General features: G+C 40.4%; 1 long non-coding RNA gene across 5 annotated transcripts in view; it reads right to left on the reverse strand.

Moving 5' to 3' along the window:
• Window positions 1-15,621, reverse strand: part of LOC144292932 (uncharacterized) — a 72,716-nt gene that overhangs the window by 54,546 nt on the left and 2,549 nt on the right. For 4 of the 5 annotated variants that reach the window (XR_013360339.1, XR_013360349.1, XR_013360337.1 and 1 more), the window contains exons 2-3: window positions 15,232-15,460; window positions 10,267-10,368 (exon numbers count right to left, since the gene is read on the reverse strand). This is a non-coding gene — a long non-coding RNA (uncharacterized LOC144292932). Of the gene's footprint in view, window positions 1-10,266; window positions 10,369-10,547; window positions 10,646-15,231; window positions 15,461-15,621 lie in introns of those variants that run through there. The other variant, XR_013360358.1, reaches the window with a different exon arrangement.

Here is a 15,621-nt window from a genome sequence, read left to right on the forward strand (position 1 = left end):
AGTGGATGTACCTGCACCCACCTCTGAACTCCAAGTGGGTGGCAAGATATCAAAGAGATGATGGTGAGGCACGTAGGGAAAGGTATTTCCAGGCTCTGCAAACATTTATGTACCTCCCAGGCGACCTGACTTAAAGTTACCAGACTTTGGGGGACCACTGTAGGCCTTAAGCAATGTCAGTGGTGCCCATGATGGATAGAAGAATGCAGATGCCAGAGAGACAGGTGGAGGACAGAGGTGTTTCCTGGACATTGAAGTCTTCCAGGTTCTTATCAGACCTGAACAGGGAGTTTCGATATTACCTCAAATGACCTTGGTGATCACTTGGTTGGATGATGCTGGAATTTATATTTCATCTAAGTTATAGAAATGGGTACTTCTTAAACCCTGAGTTTACAGATTGGGAATCATACATTTGCTCTGATTTGAGCACTGCAGACACCAGTGAACTCAGCCCGCCAAGGCCACATTGGGACCCTAACCACCAGATTCCCCCCTTTTCTTCCACCTCATAAATTAAGGTACCTCTTAGTCAAGTTATGGTTATTTACATTGTATTTTTTTTATAACAACTTAAAATGTTTCTATAAACATAACCGTAACTCCAAAAGTCTCATGCAGTTGTCTATCGATGATTGTCTTGATCATCTCAGACAGCTCGAAGGGAAATTCTATAGACTGGGTAGCTTTTAAATAACAGAGATTTATCTTCCACAATCCTAGAGGCTAGAAGTCCAAGATCAGGGTGCCAGGATGGGGCCAGGCTCTGATGAGGGCACTCTCGTAGGTTGTAGACAGTCAACTTACAGTATCCTAATGTGGCGGAGAGCACAGAGAAGAAGCAAACTCTCTCAGGACTCTTAGAAGGCTACTAACTCCATTATGGGGTCACCATCCTATGACCCCATCTAATCCTAATTACCTCTCAAAAGCCCCACCTGTTACTGCGATCACTTCCTAATATCATCACAGGGGAAGGTCTCAACATATGAAGTTGGGGGGAGGGGGAAGCAACATTCAGGCTCTAAGAGAGATCATCTTCATTTTTTTTCTCATAGAAAAACAGAAGCAGGGCAACGTTCATTGGTTTGTCCTCTGGCATCCAGCCTGTGTGGCCCAGCTTAGAGGCCACAGAGAGGAAGAAAGGAAGTAGAACTAGGCCACTGCACACCTTCTCGAAGAAATCAAGGCTGTAGCCCTAGAAAAAGGGCAACGGAGGGAAGAACCTGTTTCCTGCAGTGCTCAGATGGGTGGAACATGACAGTCCTTCTTGGTCCTGGCCATAGTGGAGGCTGGGTGCAGACAACTAGCTGGCCTGTGGGGAGATTTGGGACCCTGCCTCAACTTGCATGGAGAGAAGGCTATGAAAAAAAAGGCTTAAATAGTATCTTTGCATGCATTCAGGACAAAAGGCAATGAACAGCAGAGACAGATGATATTTTCCTTCAGGCTGACTGTAAGGTCTCATTAGGCATAGGAGCCAGAGCTTATTTATAGAATTGCACTACAGTTTTGCTGTGTCTGGGCAGCAGGTCCAACCAATTCTAATGAAGCAGGTTATACAAGTTTCTATTACAATGAATTCCCATAAAATTAGTCTCTGGATAGAGAGCCGCTGGGGCTTGTGAAGGGCCATGTTGATCCTCCAGGATGACAAAGGTGAGGCTCATCTAACTTTACTACTGCTATCCCCCTACTCCTGAAGATTTCTTTCCCCTCTGCTTCCCTCACCCCTCTTTCCCTCTTTCCTTCCCCTTCCTTCCCTCCGGATGCCCACTGCAGTGACTCAGTACTGGTGCCAAACCACATAACCACTTTGATCCTCACTTTACCCTTTTATAGAGGGATGATGTCTACTTGGCAGGGTTACAGTGAGGCCGGCATAACACAGAGCCTATGAATATCCTCGCATGACAGGGACACTCGGTAATTATTTGGTAGGAACTAAAGAAGGAAGAAAGAAGGCAGTGGCTGAAATGCTACCCAGTACATGGAAAGATAAATCACTCAGTGGAAGGTTTGCTGGGTGGTAGGAGGTGAGGAGGGTGAGTCAGAGCAGACTAATGAAGAAGTGTGATGTTGGAAGGTGCAGGCTGTCGCTGTTGCTGCTGACGTTATTTGAAAGAGATAGACTACATCTCTAGTTGGTGGTAATTAGAGGAGCTCCCTCGGCACTCTATGTAGCTGGGACAGTAGCTTTCGTGTCTTGCTTGAGACCAATTCCACTTCGTATAATTATATCCTGACAGCAGGCACCCAGCTGCATGGTTTTTACAAAAAGATAATATTTTCTTGGTTGTACTTTCTGAATTCGCATTTCACATAGGTGAATGAGGAAAAGATGACAGCGTGCAACCTGCTTTCCTTCTCTTTCTTTGGGCAGATGGGCAAATTCCTGGGCAGATTGTGACATTAGGAAAATCTTGAAAACGCATGAAAATTAAAAGGTGTTCTGGAAGTATTTTCATAATGATTTCTGATACAATCTTCATAACATGGTGAATATGAGGTCATGGACCCTAAAAGTAAAAGACAGTGCATTCCTAATTGCTGTCATCTGGTTTGGCCTGAATTGTGTCCTCCCTAAATCTGTATGTTGAAGCCCTAACTCCTAATGTGATGGTATTTGGAAATAGGTTCTTTAAGGAGGTAATCTAAGTCCAATGAGATCATAAGGGTCGTACCCTGATCCAATAGGACTGGTATCCATACAAGAAATGGAAGACACACCAGAGATCTCTGTCTCCATATGCACATGCAGAGGAAAGGCCATGTGAGGATACAGTGACAAGACTGCTACCTGCAAGCCAGGAAGAGAGGCCTCACCTAGAACCAACTTGCCAGCACCTTGATCTATCCAAAACCTCTCAGCATCTGAGGGCTCCTGACACGGCACGGTGGGCTGATTGGGTTGAGCCCGCCCCCTCCAGGGCTTATCTCAAGGCACCCACTGTGATGCATTTGGAACACGGAAGAAGACAGCATCGTGCAGCAAGTTCCATCATTTGCTTGCCTACGTTTAGATTTTCCTGGCACGTCCACAGTGACCACAAATAGCTCTGCAGCTTAGTTCACGTTTCCCTGTGCCTCTATTGCTTTCCTACCGCTGCTGTAACAAATCACCACACACGTAGTGGCCTAAAACAGCAGCTTAACTCTTAGAGTGTTGGAGGTCAGTAGTCCAAAACCATTCAGATTGGTCTCAAGTCCAGATGTTGGTAGGGAGGTTCCCGCTGAAGGCTCCGACGAGAGAATGTTTCCTTGTCTTTTTCTGCTTTAGTGGTCACCCGTATTCCTTAGCTTGTAATGGCCTCCTCCATTCCCAGAGCACATCACCCCGGCCCCTACTTCCATCATCATGCTACCTCCTCTGCTGATTCTGACCCTTCCTGCATCCTTCTTGTAAGGACCACAAGGATCATGATGGGCCCGCCTGGATAACCCAGGATACTCTCCACATCTCAGTAATTTGCTCTCATGGGCAGTTGCTTTTGCCCAATAAGGTAATATTCTCAGGTTCTGGGGATTAAGACATGGACATATTTGGGGGGGCATTATTCTACCTATCACACTGTTCTCCCTACATCCCACATGCCCAGCCACAGACCTCTTAAGGAGGCCATCTCCATTTGCAGTTTCCTGTAGACTCATTAGTAGTAAACTGAGTCTCTCCTTGAACATCCAGGTCTCATGCCATGTTGTCCAGGAAGCCTTTTCTTATTTCTCCAACCCACTTTGACTCCTCATGTTACTGAAAGTATGAACTCCATTATTTGCCTCTTATATGTTAAGCTAAATGCAATCCTACTTTGTTTCACATGGATTTGTCTTATGACAAAGTTTCTTATCTAAGTTTTATGTGCTTTCCTCTCCATTCCCCTAAAATCATTTCTTTGGCTTTCTATGTCATCTCCTCCTTATTTGGACTTGCAGATGCCCATGGGTTCGGTGTCACTCCCCAACCAAGTGACTTAGCCCATCAGGGTCTCTGCTCGTTTGTACTCATTCCACCCTTGGCCTTGGTCATGGGGCAGGTTCCTGATCTGGTCCTTTCTGAGGTCTTTTTTGGGGAAACTTCTACTCTAATGCCTTCCAAGACTGGGGTCCTTCCCTGTTCTTGGATTGTCCTTTCCTGGGGTCTGGAGTTCTGCTTCTGATTCTTGCTTCACTGGTGAGCAAGGCCTAAGGTCCATGTATATAAATTCTCCAGATAATACCTATTTGATAAGAGTCTGGAGACCTAGGCCTCTGCCTGGCCTTGGGGTTAAGCCTAGCCCATATCTTAGGACCCTCCTACCTCACCTTGAGCTGCTGGCTTTTACTATCTAAATAAACATCCACTTTGACATCTGACATAACTCTTTAGCCCTTGTTATGCCTCAATGTACATGTCTCCTATGAGGACTAACCATCTTCACCTTTTATCCTATGCTTCTGTGAGTAAGCAGTCATCCCTCACAAATGACTACAAGATAAAATGTGAATCTCCCACAGTGCCTGACACAGACCTAGCAGGTATTTAAAACCAGCACCAATTGATTGGAGGATTTGTTTTATCCTCCTTATTCTATATTGGCACATTCAAGGCAAATATACTGTGTTACATTCTGGAAAGAGAGCTGCTTCTTTTCCCCTCTCTGGAAGCATTGAAATCAGCTGCAATTGCCATGTGCAAGTCATCTTTGGAGATCCTACTATATGCAAACAGCTGAGATACCAAGATAAAAAACAAAGTCCCTGCCTTCAAGAAACTCCTAATCTAATATGGTACATAGACAAGTAAAACAAATTATAATTACGGTGAGCTACAAAATTTGCAGAGGCTGCTGCAAAATGAGAACGTGGAGGCTCTTCTTCAAAATACCAGTAAAAAAAAGGTACCTTTAGCAGTACAAAAAGTATAAGCTTTTTTCTTTCTTCTGCAGACTCTCTTGATTTGGCATACTAATTTTTAATGTGATGTTTAATATCATTCTAAGTAGAGAAAACTTAAAAATTTAAATTAGTATAAATTTTGTTAGCCATCTTTAGATCATGCAATACCAGCTCGAAACTCAAATATGAAAGCATTTGACTCATAGGCAGAATCACTGAAATTTCATGATTGTAGTATTTCATTTTTACCAGGACAGTGGAAACGTTACACAAAACTACTTCAACAGTTTTTATTTTGCTTCTTGATATGCATGCATTCTCCCAACACTTGCTTCCTGTAACCTCCTGGTGAATGAGGAAGGATGAAAAGTAAAGGGACTGTGACTGCCCTATCTTTCCCTTTCTCGTGGGTTGTCATTTTCAGTCTGTGTGTTTGGCTAGCATAGGGAAGTAATAAGACTAGGAAAGAATGATAGGGTTCCTTGCTCATTCTTAGAACATCACTGTTTTTTAGAACATAATTATCTTCTTTCTGTCTCCCAAGCTAGTTCTAGTTGGAATAGATACTATGTTCTCTTGGAGTTGTGAGCGCTGCTTCTTAGTAGTAGATGTAACATGCTTATCTTGTACTTGTTTTCTATCTTCCTGAAATCTCATACACTGTGGATCTACTAGAATTCTGTGCTCTTGGGGCATTGCAGAACTTTTATGTGAATGGGGTGGTCATAAATAGCTGACACAATTTTTGCATGTGTCTCCTCTGTTCGGGGGCATGCTCCCTTGTCCCATTGGACTTGATTTGCAAAACATATATTCAAAGACGAAATTAAGAATTTCATGATGGCAACAGCAGAATATTAAGTAAAGCGTGGGGCCCTTCAAAGCAGAGCTCTATGCAATTGTACAGGTTGCATATCCGTGAAGCTGGTTCTGATGGCAACACTCTGAGTAATTCCATGATAGAGAAAATGCAAGGTTCCATGGGATCACATCACTAGAAGGGAAGAAGAAAAGGGGACTTTCTATAGGAGCTGACACTGGAGTTGAAGCTTCAAGGATGAGAAAGGTGAAAGCAAGTCAACAAAGAAGGAGAAGAGCATTATAGCAAGAGAAACAGCAGGTGCAAAGACACAGGCATTATAAAACACTGCATGTTTGGGGAACTACAGCCCTTTGATATGGTTGCAGTGCAGATGGGCATGGGATCACAAAGGAAGTTGACTCAGGCGTCCTAAAGGAATGTGAATGCCAAATGAGGGATTCAAACTATCCAGAGAGCTATGGAACATCATGGAAATGATATAAGCAGAAAAATGACATTAGAGGATTTGCATTCTCAAGGGGTCTCTCCGATAATGTGAGGATGATAGGCTTGAAAGAGGGAAGCTAGCAAGAAAAGCCAATTTGAAGCCATTGCTGTGCTATAAGAGAGAAGCTAAGACTGTGGGGTTCTTTAATTTCGTCCTTTAAAAAATGTTAATTGAGAAAGCCAGACCCATATTAAGGAATGAGAGTTAAAATATCAACTAAAAAATTAATTAAAGCACAATGTCATTTACAATAATAACAATTGCTATAAAGTTGGGTTCTTTTTTTTTTTTTTTTTTTTTTTTTTTAAGTTGGGTTCTTATATCAACTTCTAAGCCACTCTCTTCAAAGCACTGGACAAATGCCTTGACAAGGATGGACAAGAAAAAAAATTTCTAATTTGGTCTAAATTCTATCTTTTTCTTAAAGATTTTATTTATTCATTCATGAGAGACAGAGAGAGACAGAGAGAGAGAGAGAGAGAGAGAGGCAGAGACACAGGCAGAGGGAGAGGCAGGCTCCACACAGGGAGCCTGACGTGGGACTGGATCCTGGGTCTCCAGGATCATGCCCTGGGCTGAAGGCAGCACTAAACCACTGAGCCACCCGGGGTTGCCCTAAATTCTATTGTTATTCAGGGATCCTTCTGTTGTCATAGCCAAGGGTTTACTGCTGAACAATTCTGTGCAAGTTTTAGGCTGTGCAAAAGCTATGAAAAACAACAACAACAACAACAACAACAACAACAACAACAGACCCCTGCCAGCCAAGAACTATTCTTCCAACATTGCTTGGTTGTTGTATAAATTCTACTTACATAACTTTGCAAGGAGTTGGGAAACTGAAGCAAATATTCAAACTCATTCTGACTTCCTCACTTTTGATTTGTCTGAACTGGAAGAGCTTTGATTTCCCCTTTCTATTTACTTTCCCTCTTTAATCCTTTCCATTAAATGTAATTCATCAGAGTAGTGCATTGCTACCTTTTTCCATGTAGCAGCCCACATAGAAAATGATGATATTAGGGGTGCTGTGGTAGCTCAGTCAGTTAAGTGCCTGCCTTGAGCTCAGATCACGATCCCAGGGTTCTGTGATGGAGGCCCCTTGCTTCTCCCTCTCCCTCTGCCTGCTACTCCCCCTGCTTGTGCTCTCCCTCTATCAAATAAATAAATAAAATCTTTTTAAAAATGATGATACTGGTAGGCACTGTGGGGTTAATGGATAAGACCACTTGCAATTATAGCAACCGTTCTGAGGGTTCTGGCTGAGTCAGTCCCCACCCACCTGCTTTGAGGGCTGAAAGAGCTGTTACCTGAGTGCACCTGCAATCCATTTGAGCACAGCAGCCCATCCACAGTAAACTGTAATGAAGAGTATTTGGCTCTTCCAAGTAGCAATATTAACTAGTTCAGTGCTTTTTTAAACCTTAATATACTTACACAACATCTGGGGATCTCATTAAAAATGCATATTCCAAAAAAATAATACATAATCTGCTTCAAGTCTGAGATTTTCTATTTCCAACAACGTCCCAGACCAATGCCAGTGTGGTTCATCAACCATACTTTGTGTAATAAGGAACTGGGTTATTCAGTAATTCAACTTGCTCTAGAAAAATTATAGTTTTTTTTCTTTTTCTTTTCTTTTTTTAGAGTGTGTGAGTTGGGGTGGGGGGATGGTGGCAGAGAGGATCTCAAGCAGGCTCCATACCCATTACTCAGCATGGAACCTGACTCCTGGCTCAATCCCATGACCCCAAGGTGATGACCAGAGCCAAAATCAAGAGTCAGGCACTCAACTGACTGGGTCACCCAGGCATCCCAAAACTGAAATTTTTAAAAATCAATATAATTTTGAAAATTATATTGACTTTTAATAATAGTTACCACAATACCAGAGACAGTGTTAAACAAGCCTCTTTGAAGTTATAGGAAAAACTCAACATTCCTGTTTGACCATAGCTGTCTTGTTTCAGTTTTACATATCCAATATATTAGAAGCTTCAAATTGTTGTTCTTGGTGAGTAAAACCTATTTTAAAGTGATTATAACTGACAGTTCCTCTTAGAGGAAACACGTGCCCAGAGTATAGAGACTACTAAATTTGGTTTTCTTATAATCGAAGACCCTTGTGAATAGAGGTAAGAGCTGATTAATTAGCAAGACTCTTGTGCTTGATGGGACATACTCAAAGAAAAGCCAAAGTTATATTAAAAGTTACAATATCCTCCTGGTCCTTGACCAGAGAGATTATGCTATTCAGAGAATCACATGACCTTAAACAAAATATCCTTTTATTTCCCTCAGATTATAACTAAAACATTTTGCTCTTGAAATTGTGACTATTTCTTTCTAATTGTCAGGAATATAGACTTAAGAGACTATAGGTGTTATGTTCTGTTTCTAAATGAAAAAAATTTTTAAGGCAAATGTAAAAGTGACTTTCATATAAAGCTGAAAGTGGCATTTCAGAGAAACTCAGTGGCATTATAATTTCTTTGAAAGAGAAAGTGAGTCCCCAAGATTCAAAACATTTTGAAAATAAAAATTTAAGGTTTCTATTTTTATCTATACCAGTTTTTGAATAAGAGAAACCATGGAGAAGCTGAGACTGCAAATGAGACACACCTCTATTCAAATTAAAATTATGAAAATTTGGGGACATGTCTACAAAAATATTTACTTATATAAGATCCAAATGCTTTTCTTCAATCTCTTTGGAATGCTTACTAAACATTTGGCAACTTAGTCTATGAATCCTTGTAACATAGCATCCAAAGAGACCTTTGAATGTAAATTGATGAGTAAGAAGTGAATTTGACATTATTTAGAAATCCACTATCTTGGGATCCCTGGGTGGCGCAGCGGTTTAGCGCCTGCCTTTGGCCCAGGGCGTGATCCTGGAGACCCGGGATCAAATCCCACATCGGGCTCCCGGTGCATGGAGCCTGCTTCTCCCTCTGCCTGTGTCTCTGTCTCTGTCTCTCTCTCTCTGTGACTATCATAAATAAAAAAAAAAAAAAAAAAAAAAATTTAAATAAAAAAAAAAAAAGAAATCCACTATCTTTAAAGTAATGTAAATGAAATAATTGTTTTCTGAATGAAAATGACTTTGGAAGGAAGGGTGGTTGCAGTAATAAGCTTGAAAAGCTGGGAAAGATGTCTAACTTTATAACCCAGGGAAGAAAAGAAGATATGTAGGAAGATAATGGTTCTGGAGGCCTAAAAAATTACTAGACATTTGAAGGAAATAAATTATGTCATGAACTGCAGAATTTGATGAACAATTTATGGAGGTCTCTCTTCCAAGCAGAGTTTAAAAAGGTGGGCAGGGATTCTCTATATGGAGTCAATAGTTGATTAATTTCATATCAATCCTTTCTTTGAAGATCGCACAGAGAAATCATGGAACAAAATGCTTTGACTATGGATGAGTAGTTTTATGGTCAATAAATTGTAGTACATGGTGTTTTACATTAGAGAAAAGGGCAATCAGATTTCATGCTTCAGAGTGTAAATTGATTACTCTCTTGGGATCAGAACATAAATCATTTTTGTCTTTCCTACTGCAATTTCATCCACTTGGTAAAAAGCACTTTTTTTTTCTTATCAGCATCAAATGATTTAGACTTAGATCATGATAGTTAACAATGACAGAGCCTGGTAGACTGATACCTTATTTTATGAATAAAATATGAATTTAACATGAGTTGTACCATCTACTTTAATTGTATAGGTTTCAGTTAGTGAAAGAAATAACAACATTCTGAAGTGATTACAGTTCAGGTAATCACACCTAGGTGGAGTTTGGATCCTGGAACCAGTCAGACAGCTAGAGTTCCAATAAGGAGGAAAAAAAAAAAGCTGACCTATAACTGTGTCAGGCACAAGGATAGGCACTTTGCATATACCAACCATCTCATATGAATGATTATCTGTAGGGAAGTTACAGTTATTTTTTGTCAGTTTCAAGGAGTTATTTTTTGTCAGAATAACTCATCTGAAACAGCTAAGCAGGACTTCTAGAAATGTTCCTTATTTAAATTCCACACACAATTAGAACAAAAATGAAGAATACTCTCACCTTAGTAGTATTGGGGATTTATCGTCAATGTTTCTCAATTTCCTCTTGGCTCAAATATAATTATTTCTTGAAGTTAAAATCTCTTGGAACATGTACATAGAGCTGAAAGTGAATTTATAATTTATTGTGATTATGTTCAAAGTTTTTATTAGTTACCCATATTCTACTCATCTTTCTGCCTAAGACACAAATGCCTTTTAGAAATCAAAGAAACTACTATTTTCCTTCTGTGCCCCAACAGAGGCATCCTCACAAAGATGACACTCAGAATATTCACCTACTTGTAGGAGTAGCAAGCACTCAAGAAATAATATTTCTTATTGTTTTTTCCCCTATACTTAGCAGCATGACTATCCTTCCACTAGTCAGGAAGTCTTTATTTGTTCTCTCTAGTGAACCTCTTTCAAGCCGGGCTATTTACCTGTTGAATAATAAATGCCTTATTATGATGTATGGGATTTGCAAACCCTAGGCACCTGCTATAGACCCTTCTGAGCTCTAGGAGTCAATAGGTCTAGAAGCTGTAATGGGTTACTATTAAGCAAGAGGTCGGGATGCCTGGGTGGCTCAGCAGTGGAGCATCTGCCTTGGCCCAGGGCGTGATCCTGGAGTTCTGGGATCGAGTCCCACATCGGGCTCCCTGCATGGAGCCTGCTTCTCCCTCTGCCTATGTCTCTGTCTATTGTGAATAAATAAATAAAATCTTAAAAAAAAAAAAACAACAGAGGTCAATTTTGCTTTTTCATAGCTATTTCACATACCTTTCTAGCTGATGCGGTAAACTGAGAATGAGGGTATTATTCTTATTCTTATTCTTATTCTTTTATTCTTATTCTTATTTTAGAGAAGGGGAGGGAGAGAGCATGGGAGAGAAAAGAGGCATGGGTGAGAGAGGAGGGGCAGAGGGTAAGGGAGAGACTGAATCTTAAGTAGCTTCCATGCTCAACATGGAGGCCTCTGGAGGGCTTGATCTCATGATTCTGAGATCATGACCTGAGCCAAAATCAAAAGTCAGCCACTTAACTGACTGAGCCACCCAGGTGCCCTGAGGGTCTCTATTTTCTGAAAACAAAACTCTATTGCTTAAATAACCAGGGCACTTTTAGAAACAATTAAGACTATTCTCAGTGATAGCTGAGTAATCTTGATGAAGTAGAAAGACCACAGGCTTAAACTCTACTAAGTCTGGGCTTGAAGGAAGTTTTATCACCTCCATGATCTTGAGCATGTTACGTGGCCAAATGTATTTCTACTTCCTCATCTGTAACACGGAGATAATGCCTCAGGGTGTTCACATGCCGTTTACACGGGATAACTATAGATAGGGCTTACCAAAGTCACTGGCTACCACCTAGGAGGTGCCTGATGAAGAGTAAGATTGTTATTCCTCTTTTCCACCTTTTCTGAATTAATCCCGATTAACTCTAGTAGGTACACAATTTGTACAGGAACTACTGCTTGGAGTCAGGGCTTTTGTCCTTTACTTTGATCCTACTGTAGGGTCAGGCTGTCACTGATGTGGCTGCCTTCAGGAAATGGTTGCTTTTATGGATTGCAGTCCTCTGCTGAGCAGTTACTACGTTCCCAACTTAGTCAGATGAGCTACCTTCCTCACCACACTGTGCAGCAAGATCTAGTGTCTGATTCTCCTAAGTACCTGGATTCTAACTCACATTCAACTCCCAAGCCAGGAGATATGATTTCCTTTTCTACATTGTAGATGGATATACTGTTTTTTTTTTTTGTTGTTGTTGTTGTTGTTGTTTAATCTCATTTATATTATGATAATTCTTATTAGCCATTCAATGTAAAACTCCCTACAATTGTTATATTATGGTAATGACACAACCCAGTGAAAAGATTCTTTTCTGGGACCTTAAAAAAGCTATTTAAAAAAAAAAAGTTTTAAGACAAACATAAAAAAATCATTTCCAGACACAAGGAAAAATAAAAGGTGCTTCTTGAGAGGTTACCAACCTGCCTTCTTATTGGCTCTTACAGAGTTAGCAGTACTCCTCCCTGGTAGCTGTGTGACTTCAGGCAAGATAATTATCTTCATAGTACCACAAATTTCTCGTTTGTAAAATGGGATAATAAGAGTGTCTACAGGGAGCTAGTGAGGTTTGTCTGTTAAAACAATTGGGTGATTTTGTTTTGTTTTCCTGATGTAACATCCTTCTTGGTGAAATTCTTTCCTCTTCTGCTTCACAGAGCGTAGGTGTTGCCAATTGTATTAAATATTTACAACAGGATAAATATTAGGGGAGTGAATGGATGGCAAGTGCTATCTATCCTCTAGGGGACTTCGGAATTCCATAGCTATCAAAAATAATGATGAGAAAAAAAATCAGCCACCAATTATTAACTTTCATAGCTTTGTCTTGCTTCTATGACAGAAGGCATGCCATAGAAGAAAGAGTACCAGATTTGGATTAAAGATGGTAGTCCTAGAATTTGAACTTAAGCACTCAAACTCCAGATCCTATGCTGGAAAGTTTCCAAGCTCATTTAATTTCTCAAAATATGTTCACAAAAAAAAAAAAAAAAAAAAAAAGAATGTTAAGAGAAGACTCTCCCCCTGGGATAGAAACTGCCATGCAAGTCATCACATTAACCCTTATCACCAACATTCAACTCAGCTCCAGCTCCCAGGACCAACTTCCTCTCCCCCACAAAATGAGAGTAAAAAATAAGAATGAAGGAAGAAGAATACCAGATCCTGAAAAGAAAAAAGAAGATTTAAATGTCCTAAAGTAGAACAAAGAGCTTTTTGTTTAAAGTGGGATGTTCTGAAGGAGGTGAAGACCATTTGAAGATTTGAAAAATATCTGAATTAACCATTCTAATAGTAATTACTCATTCTACATTTACTGTTCTGTCTTCACTAACTTGTGATTTGGGGCAGCGACTATCAAAAACTTTAGTGGTGGGATCCCTGGGTGGCGCAGCGGTTTGGCGCCTGCCTTTGGCCCAGGGTGCGATCCTGGAGACCTGGGATCGAATCCCACGTCGGGCTCCCAGGTGCATGGAGCCTGCTTCTCCCTCTGCCTATGTCTCTGCCTCTCTCTCTCTCTCTCTCTGTGACTATCATAAATAAATAAAAAATAAAAAAATATATATTAAAAAAAAACTTTAGTGGTATAATTGCCTATTTTCCAAATGAAATGTTGCACCATAAGACAAGCAAACCAGTATTTTTTTATACAAACTTATGCATTGACATTCATAGTATTTACTTACTAAACCAATAATGAGAATATACATTAGCATTTTGGTGGTTTGCAGTATGTTTAAAATTTTGGCATAGATCATATTTTAATGTGTTTGTTAGGTTTTAATTACAGTTTTAAAAATAACTGTTTAAACAGATTTTAAACACTCCTAACAAATGCTTGCTGGGCCCCAGAAGAACCTCTGAGGAAGTGTCACAATTTGCAAACCACTGATGGGGGGAATGCAGGCATCCAGCCACTCGCTCACCCGGGTCCCAATACATAATGAGATGCTGTTCTCCCGTTCCTGAGTGCATTTATGCGAGTCCACGCTCCTGGCAAAGAAGCAGGCATCAGGCTCCATTGATTTTAGACACACAGAGAGTCACTTATCCATATGCTCAGGGTGTTTGACGCTGTGTTCCTGCCCAGTCACATATTAGTCACTTTCCGTTAGTGACTATGAATATAAAGGAGGCATTTTCTGAAATATGGATCTTGTTTCAACAATTAGGGATAGAGAAACCAATAACCATTCTTTTCTTCATTTAGCATGTATCCAAGTAAAATAGCTTCAGTCTGTGGCATCTACACACACGAATGAAACATTCTGCCCCTTAAACCAGGTCCCAAGGCCCCAATTCTAAATGAGAAAAGCAGATAGGATGGGAACCCTGTCTTCCTTCCTCTTCTTTCTTGCTTTTATTGAGGGTCACTGGACCCAATTTATAGAATCATAAGAGTTTTAGGATCAGAAGGAAACTCAGAAATCATGCAGAGTGATGTCTTGCCTCTACAAAATTTCCCCAAATTGCATTTCTGATGGCTTCTGATTGAACATTATAGTGCAAGTTGCTTATGAATTCTTCCTTCCACCTTTGGGAGGTAGGAATTTATAGCAAATGCTCCCTTACATTGCATATGCCACAAACTTACATTTGCATAGTCACTAATTGAGGACATTCAGGTAGTTTCCAAGTGTTTTTCACAACAACATTGCAGTAAGTATCTTTGTAAGTATATCCATAATTCTGGGTTTATTTCATTAGTAAAGACTCCCATGAGTGGAATTGCTGAGTCAAAATATATCTGCACATTCTTTTTTTTAAAAAAAAATTTTATTTATTTATTTGAGAAAGAGAGAGAGAGAGAGAGAGAGCAAATCAAAGGAGGAGCCAAGGAAGAGATTCTCAAGCAGGAAACCCACCCTCTGGCTTCACACAGAGCCTGAGATGCTGGGTGCGATCCCACTACCCCAAGATCATGACCTGAGCAGAAACCAAGAGTAGGTCTCTCAACAGACTAAGCCACCCAGGCGCCCCTGTACAATCTTTCTTTTAGTAAATAATGCTAGATTATTTTGCAAACGATTGTGGTAATTCATATTCCATCAACAGTGTATGACAATCCCTATTTTCCCTCTGGATTGTATCAAGCTTCTATTTTTTAAATTTTTTTTTTTTTTTATTGGATTGTATCAAGCTTCTAAATTGTTGTCTACCCACTGGCTGGAAAAATGATGTCGTCGTTTTATTTTGCATGCCGTGATCACCACTGAGGCCAAACATCTTTTCAAATGTTAATCGGTTGTCTGTGTTTGGTCTTGTGTGATTTTTTTGTTGTTATTGTTCAATTGTTTGCCTGTTTGTCTGTGGATGGTTTATATTATCACTTTGAAAGAGCTTGTAGTTGGCGAAGGGTTGACCCTTCTACTGTTAGTCATAAACCTTAGTTTCTAACTATGTTGCCTTACCTTCTCTGAATAAATTCACTTCTCAAATTCTCTTAAGTTGTGCTGCTTGCTTGGGAATGAGTATCGCACACTACAGAGGGTCTGAGGAGTAGGAGGCCTGGTTCCTCAAAGTAGGGTCCCCTAGTTGACAGAACCAGCGGCGCCTGGGGCTGGTTAGACTGCAGGTTCTCAAGCCCCACTTCAGGCCCATTAAATCAGAATCTTCAGTTTTCCGAGACACCCAGGTAAGCTGCGTGCACATTAAAATTTGAGAAAGGCATGAAGGGACTTTCACTCTTGATTCTGGCTTTGTTATTTATACTAAGATTACCACCGCTTTTCAGGTCACGGTAACCGAGGCCTTTACTTTGCTTTCAAATAAACCATTGTTAAACTGTTTTCCATCTATGT

The sequence above is a fragment of the Canis aureus genome, chromosome 2 (genome assembly GCF_053574225.1).
Source record: "Canis aureus isolate CA01 chromosome 2, VMU_Caureus_v.1.0, whole genome shotgun sequence".
In the NCBI taxonomy this organism is placed as follows: Eukaryota; Metazoa; Chordata; class Mammalia; order Carnivora; family Canidae; genus Canis; species Canis aureus.